Here is a 6,986-nt window from a genome sequence, read left to right as displayed (position 1 = left end):
TTTTCCTTTCCCGCTTCCTCCCGTTCCCGCGCCAGGCCCGGGGCCGAGCGAGGCGGCGGGCGGCAGGGGGCGGGGCCGGGCGCTCCGCGCCTGCGCAGAGCTCACCCGCGGCCGTTGGCAGGCGGAAGGGCGCCGCGGGCGCGCGGCAAGCGGGCGGCGCCTGCGCAGAGCGGCGGGGCCGCAGCGCGCGAGGGGGGCTGCGCATGCGCACAGCCGCCTGTGGGGGGGCTTCTGAGGAGGCTGAGGCGGAGGGGCCGTGAGGCGGCGGGAGGCGCGGGGCTTTCCCTCAGGGGGTGGTGGCCCCATAACGGCCTCATAACGCCCTCTGCACCGCTTTTTAGTCGTAGCCCGCGGCAGGGACGCCGTGAGGGAACGCCCGGGTCTGTGCCTGCCCGCAGGACCTGCGGGAGGTGGGCCGAAAGCATCAGGGGGGCGCCTCCAGCCGCTCACCTCGGACAAACTCACGGCTGTGGTAGCCCATCGTGCAGTGTGCTTGTAGAAAGCGCGTCTTGGCTCTGAGCTGATGTGAGGTGAAAAAAAATCACTCAAAAGATCCGAGCTGTAAGTGCATCCCACAGAGTAACACTCACTGTATACATATACACCTTACACAACTGTACAGACAATCGTAATTTGTGGTAATGATAACTTCGATGTGGAAAAAAAAACCACCTTGGAGGTGGTTGTAGCAGCAAAACTGCCTTTCCAATACGATTTGTTGTACTTGCAGAGTGGTGGTCTTAAAGCACCATTATTGTGCTGAGTGTCAGTGGAAAAGTTGCAGCCACCCCAAGAATATCCTTGTGTAAGAAATCAAACTGGTAACAGACTTTAACTGATGCTAAAATATCGAAAGTTTTTTAGTTTTGTTTTTTTAAAAAGCTAATAGTTGTTATAATAATTAAATAGAAAATATGAGGCAGGAATCAGATTGCAGGAGATTACCCATTTTCCCAAATATAAGTAACAAAAACGGCACTTTGTTTCCCCATGCATCCGTTGTCATACTGAATGTGTTGACCCAATGAGCATCACACTGGTGGGAGACTCAAATACTGACACACATTTAAATATTCAAGGTACCACTATTTTACATCATTATACGTAGATTATTTACACTCCTATCACTACAGAAACTATTCTGCCATCTTGTTATTTTGTTCTATTTTGCACTTTATTAATAAGGAGTTGTCTCTTCATTGAGTTCCAGAAAACAGAGGCACTGCAGGTCTTGAGGAAAAGCTTTCTTCTCTCTTTTGCGTTCTTTCTTTTTTACTCTTCAGTGAATGTTCATTGAAAATCAGCTATTGGGGGAAGAAAAAAAATTGTTCTGTTTTGTTGGCTGAAAAAACATTCTTTCAGTGAGTACTTCCTTCCCAGGCCAATTGTTTTTGCTTCCCTCTGACATTATTTTTTGTCTGTCTTTGAGTGAAGGAGTTTTAGAGGGTAAAATTTAAAAATACAATAATAAAGATAACTGTGATCATGGTTTGATTTGGCTCCTGTTGAAATATATGCAATGCAGCATGTTGCTGTATAGCTCCAGCACCTGCAGAGCTAAGCAGAAAAGCTTTCTGTGGAGGACCCTACTGATTCTGTGCTCCAGTGAAAGGCAGAGAACCAAAGGTGTGGAGTGCACGAGGGAGGAAAAGGCTCTATTTTGTGGGCATTCTCAGATAAAGATGTTTAGTCAAATGTTATTTCTGATTTTCCAAGCACTAGTCTATTTTCTTTTCTTTCTAAAGGGACTTAAAATTAACATAGCCAGTTGCTTTATTCTCTTATAGCACGGCATTTAAGAGCACTCTAGGGATGCTGTATCTCACATGAATACTGAATTCTGACATACTTAGTTTCACTGAGAGGCTCAGCAAGGCAAATGAATTAATGAGTTTTAGAAACCGCGTATCCAGCTGACTTAATGTTTTATCATCATGTTTTTTTACAGCCAGAGATTCCATGAATAATGGTCACGTGTAGCAGTATTGCAGTTGTGTTTTTAATGACTAATGCCAGGTTATCGCCAGCCAGTCGATTGCAGTGGCCAAATGACAGCATAAGGAGATTTCAACTTTATGTTAAAATATTTTGACCATGTTGGCAAGGAGCCCAGCAGGCATTAACCACTACAGGAGCTTACAGAACTTCTTACTGCCTTGTGTTTGGCAGGCTCATCACCCACAAACTCAATTATTTACTTTCTTCCATTTCAAGAGAACAAGAAATGTCATAATAAGAATCTAAAAAGACTGAAATTACAAAACAGAGCTTGTCATTTGTTCACAGATACAGCATTAATCCAGTTGCTTTACAGACCTCAGAGTTATATAGAAACCATTCATCTTTCATCAAAGACATGATCAGTTTTTTTGATTTTCTATAGCCCAGCTGTAGTGGAGTACATTTTACAGTGACTTCAGTGTGTGCAGCTAATTTTTTTAGTTAAAATGATGGGAAATAAAACCTCATTTATTTCCCACAGAGCAGCGCCTGATTAAAATAAAACCCAAACATTGTGTGAGCTCTGTAAGAATGTACCGGAGGGAGCTATTTTGGAAAAGTCGTTTTATAGAAACGTGTTGAATCCTCTAAAAAAAATGTCTTGAGCTGCTGTATTTCTGCTCTGTGATTTAAGTATAGTCCGAACAAGTGCAGTAAGTCAAATCTTAGCTCTTTCTACATCTGGCTTTACGTACAAGGTGTAATGAAAATAAAACAAGGTGAGACCCATATTCTCTCTTCAGTGCTCACGGCTTCCAAGAGTTCAACCAAAACCCCAGCCACTTGTCCAAATAATCTTCATATTCTTTGTACTTGGACAGTAGTTTAAACATTATTACAAAGGCAATGTGTTTACAGGACGAGATTTCAAGACAAACACTGCCAGCTTTGCTTTAGCAGATCCACAAAAAATGATTGCAAGGATTCAGGATAGAAATCAAAATAAAGCATAAAGATAACGAATGGAAGATGTCCTGGTAAAAGAGAATACCGAATTGCTTAGCCATGCTTCAGGTACCACCATTTCTAGTTTACCAGGAAAAAAAAAAAAAGTTCTTAAATTAAAGGCAATTAAAATATAATTTAAAAATGATGAGTAATGTTGACCATACACCCTAGTTGGTAGCCATATATGGATTTCAAAGACCTGTGAAAGGCAATTAAAATATAATTTAAAAATGATGAGTAATGTTGACCATACACCCTAGTTGGTAGCCATATATGGATTTCAAAGACCTGTGCTAAGACACAAGTGTCTTTTTAGACTGGTGTCTAACAAGCCTTGAGATCTACCCCAAAACACCACAGGCAGACAAGTCTCCTCTGTGCTTTTACTATAAAAGAGCAGCTCAGTTTTAAACCCTGGAATAAGTCTTAGCCGATAGATACTTCATTGCATTTGTGTGGGTTTTTGTTTGTTTGTTTGTTTGTTTTGTACAAGGTTGTTAATCTTTTCTCTCATTTTCTAAACAGCCACAAAGGTTCCAGGCTTTAAACTTTAAGTGAAACAAAACAAGCCCCCATAAATGCCCTTCAAAAGAGCAAATGTTGCCAACAGTGACTAAAGCCTTAACCATTTTACCACTCATTATTTTAGTGTAAAGATAGGTATAAGGTAGTGTGTCCACAATCCTGAAGTAGCGCTCTCATCTCCCAGGATTACAAAGTATAGGGGTTCCTTACTCAATTTATATTGAGTTAAAAGCACACGGCTTTACACAACACTCCCATATAGCAGCGTGTTAGATCTAACTGGCATTAGAGGTCTAAGAGGAGTGCACTACGGTGTGTATCCATAAGGATGCTATTTTTGTGTTCAGTCACCTCCATATATGCATTTTCCCTGTGCCACATTTGTACTGCTCTCTGGTGATTCTGGGACAAAATAGTGGCAAGTGCTCCCTTCAGACATAAACAGGGGCTTTCTACTGACCTAAGTCCAGGTCTGTCTTTGTGGGGATCAATAAAACGTTATGTATCTTGAGGTTTCACGTAGTATTGAACCCATATTTGGAATCTCATGCTGCAAGTCATTGCCAAACATCTCTTCAAGAAGAATGTCCCTTCATCTCCCTGCTTCTCTCTGTCTTGTCCATACAGACGGCAAAGGTTTAATACCTGGAGCAATTTCTTTCTATGTGTTTGTACAGTGCCTATTAGGATAGCATCCTGATATTTTCTAGGGCCTCTAGCTGCTATGTTGTACAAGTATTTAAGAGAAAATATTTTTGCATACTAACTACCAGATTTCTTACCTGTGTTACGATGCCTTGTGGATTATACAAACAACTGAGATGTTCCTGCTCCCATAGAATTCACAAACTGATTCTTAAAAGGAGATGAGCATTACCAATCAGTTATGTTACAACTAAAAAGATAAAAGGCCATCAAGTAGTAAAGGTTTTACATCATTTAGGAAGTGTAATAAAAAATAAATAGTAAATCAAACAATAAATCATTGTTCAGATTCTTCTTTTTGAGGAGAGGACTGCACTAAACATAAATATCCTGCATGTGGCTTAGCAAGGTGGACATCAGTTCTAATATCTAGAAGGCTGGATTTTATATGATTTTATTTCCAGGAGTAATAGAACAATTTCAAACAAAATACATCTGAAGAGGATTAATACAAATCATACTTGTTTTGATTTATGGTGTAGTTAATTCAGACTGCACTCTTGTTTTAAATACACAACAGATGTTTGTGGTTACAATCAGTAACTGGAACATACAAGCTGTTGAGGCTAGAGGTAAGATAAATTTAATGATCAGTGAAAGACATTAGAACCACTTATGTTCTAGTATTTTAACTAGATTTTTTTTTTTAAATGTGAAAAACACACTAAAATTGAAATAGCTAATGATACTCTAATTTAAATAACCATCTTTAAGTTTATGAATTAAACCAGCAAAGTTCACTGTGTGAATATTGGAGCTATTGTCAGAGCTATTGTTTCAAGCCATCTGTGGCTGATGGAAAATATCTTCTCCTTATTTTGTATTCAATATATCATTAAAACCATCACCACTTCCTAAAAATAAATAAACAAATCTTAGACTGTAGACTTCAGTTTTCCATCTAGAGAGGGATTTTGCAGCTATGGATTTAATATTCTCTAGTGTTTTTTGAGGTGCTAGAACTGTCTAGAATATGTTTTCTACAGCTGGACACTAAAGATAACAGGCCACACGTTCCAAAACTTACTGGACAAACCAATACGGTTCACCTCTTCGTGTCAGAGATCCGGTGACTCCAAGTGTGTAGTAATGCAGGTACCATTCAGGACAGGTCAGGCAGAAACATCATCAGCTGTGATCCTAGTGAAAGAACGTTTCAGACAGCAGCTTCCCCTCTGCTCCCCTGTTGTCTGCCAAGTGATTGCAGAGAGCCAGCCTATAGATTGTTTCAGCAGAAAAAAAAAAAAAAAAGTTGAGAAAATACAATGTCAACAAAATCAGGTATCCATCCCTGCTAGGGATCCTAGAGACAGGCTCCATGGAACTTGCTAACTGCCACAATTCCAAGAAGGAATCAACCAGTAAATCGTGTGAGCATATGGAGAGATGGCTCTTGGTAGAGTCTATAGGATTGGGACACCCAGTGTTACCTTGGCTCAGAGGTGGGGATTTAAGAGACAGTTGCACAATTTTAGCTTTTGCTTGAAAGGAATGTTCTTTTGGTTAGCATAGGCTTGTTACCTAGACCTCTCACATTTTAAGTATTGATAATTTTGTCTCCACATTAGGAATCACTGTTCATCTGGTAACTAGAAGCACTGGCTTGTGAGTACCAGCAACAGCTTTCAAGATTGCCTTCTGTGAATACCAGCACTAGGCAAGTAAAACTGCAAAATTTATGTAAAATGTGGGTGTTAGAATGACATTCAGAGTTATGACAGTCAAAGAACAGTCCACAGTTTTGTTCAAAAGAGGTAGATGTACTGTGTGTAAGGTCTGGGAGATGGCTCTTGCATGTGCATAGTTAATGTGCTTTCCTACAAAGAATTTACGTCCTTCTGACTGCCAGAGGAAGTGCAGTTGCACTATCACCTGTGTCTTTATTAACTAGAGGGGAGGGAAGATTAGATTTTAATTTTCAGCCAGATCATCAACCTGGGCTGACTCATTTCAGAACAGAACTACTGCCAGAGCCACGGAAAGATGAACGTGCTGCCAGGAGGGAACTGTCTTTCACCAGCAGCCAGTCCAAACTGAGTGTGACATGACTGCAGGAGGGCACTTTTTCAGGCTATTTTTTGAAGTGCAGTAACAAAATGTTGGTTTACAAACCAGGACAGTCTGTTGCTTGGAAGCCCACCTGGCCCTACAAGGTAGCATTCTGAGATCCCAAAGTTCTCCCCTTGAGAAAGATGAGATGCCTGATTATTCAGAAAGTATCAGTGATCAACACGCTAGTATCCCACACAACAAGGAGATGTGACTGACTTGTTGCCAGATCTTGTCACTGATGCTGCTGGCCTCAAGCTCAGCTGATATAAATCACCCTGCATAGCTCTCAATTACTTTACACTCCAGCAACATTGTCTGTTTGAATGATGTGTAACAGCTAGACAGAAAAGCTGTAAACTAAACACATGCTCTGCTATTGTGTTTTATTGTAGCATCTATGGTTTTCTGAACTGAAATTGTGGACTTTCTATGAATTACACTAGCACTACTGAACAGTCATTATGTGTTGCCATTAAACACATGGCCAACAGCATGGAAGCACCTAAATATTGTCCAAAGTGCTTTCCCATTTCAGTACTTAGGAAGAGTTGTCAAACGCTAATGGGTTGCCTTCATATTCTTGTATCATCTTAGGATAAAACTTAATTATCACATGAACTACTGCATGGCAGGAACCAGCCTTCTGACAGAGGTATAGCAAAGGCCTATAACAATGACAGTGTCTGTGGGGGGGCTAAATCTCACCAGGATTTTACAGTTGGCATCAAACAGTTTTGGCCAGTTTTTAGTTTATC

General features: G+C 40.7%; 1 long non-coding RNA gene and 1 other non-coding gene across 4 annotated transcripts in view; one reads left to right on the top strand and one right to left on the bottom strand.

The window, feature by feature from the left end:
* Window positions 1-84: 84 nt before the first annotated feature.
* The window catches only part of LOC106018384 (uncharacterized), a 30,294-nt gene continuing 23,392 nt past the window's right edge, over window positions 85-6,986 (top strand). For both annotated transcript variants that reach the window (XR_011811827.1, XR_011811828.1), the window contains exons 1-2: window positions 85-561; window positions 5,748-5,836. This is a non-coding gene — a long non-coding RNA (uncharacterized lncRNA). The remainder of the gene's footprint in view (window positions 562-5,747; window positions 5,837-6,986) is intronic.
* The window catches only part of LOC101795789 (uncharacterized), a 30,300-nt gene continuing 23,893 nt past the window's right edge, over window positions 580-6,986 (bottom strand). Inside the window, exons 2-4 of one of the 2 annotated variants that reach the window (XR_011811830.1) lie at window positions 5,207-5,832; window positions 4,257-4,369; window positions 580-1,304 (exon numbers count right to left, since the gene is read on the bottom strand). This is a non-coding gene — a transcript (uncharacterized protein). The remainder of the gene's footprint in view (window positions 1,305-4,256; window positions 4,370-5,206; window positions 5,833-6,986) is intronic. The other variant, XR_011811829.1, reaches the window with a different exon arrangement.

This window comes from Anas platyrhynchos, chromosome 10, assembly GCF_047663525.1.
Source record: "Anas platyrhynchos isolate ZD024472 breed Pekin duck chromosome 10, IASCAAS_PekinDuck_T2T, whole genome shotgun sequence".
NCBI lineage: Eukaryota > Metazoa > Chordata > Aves > Anseriformes > Anatidae > Anas > Anas platyrhynchos.
Note: the sequence above shows the minus strand (reverse complement) of the source record. Positions and strands in the feature narration are given on the sequence as shown.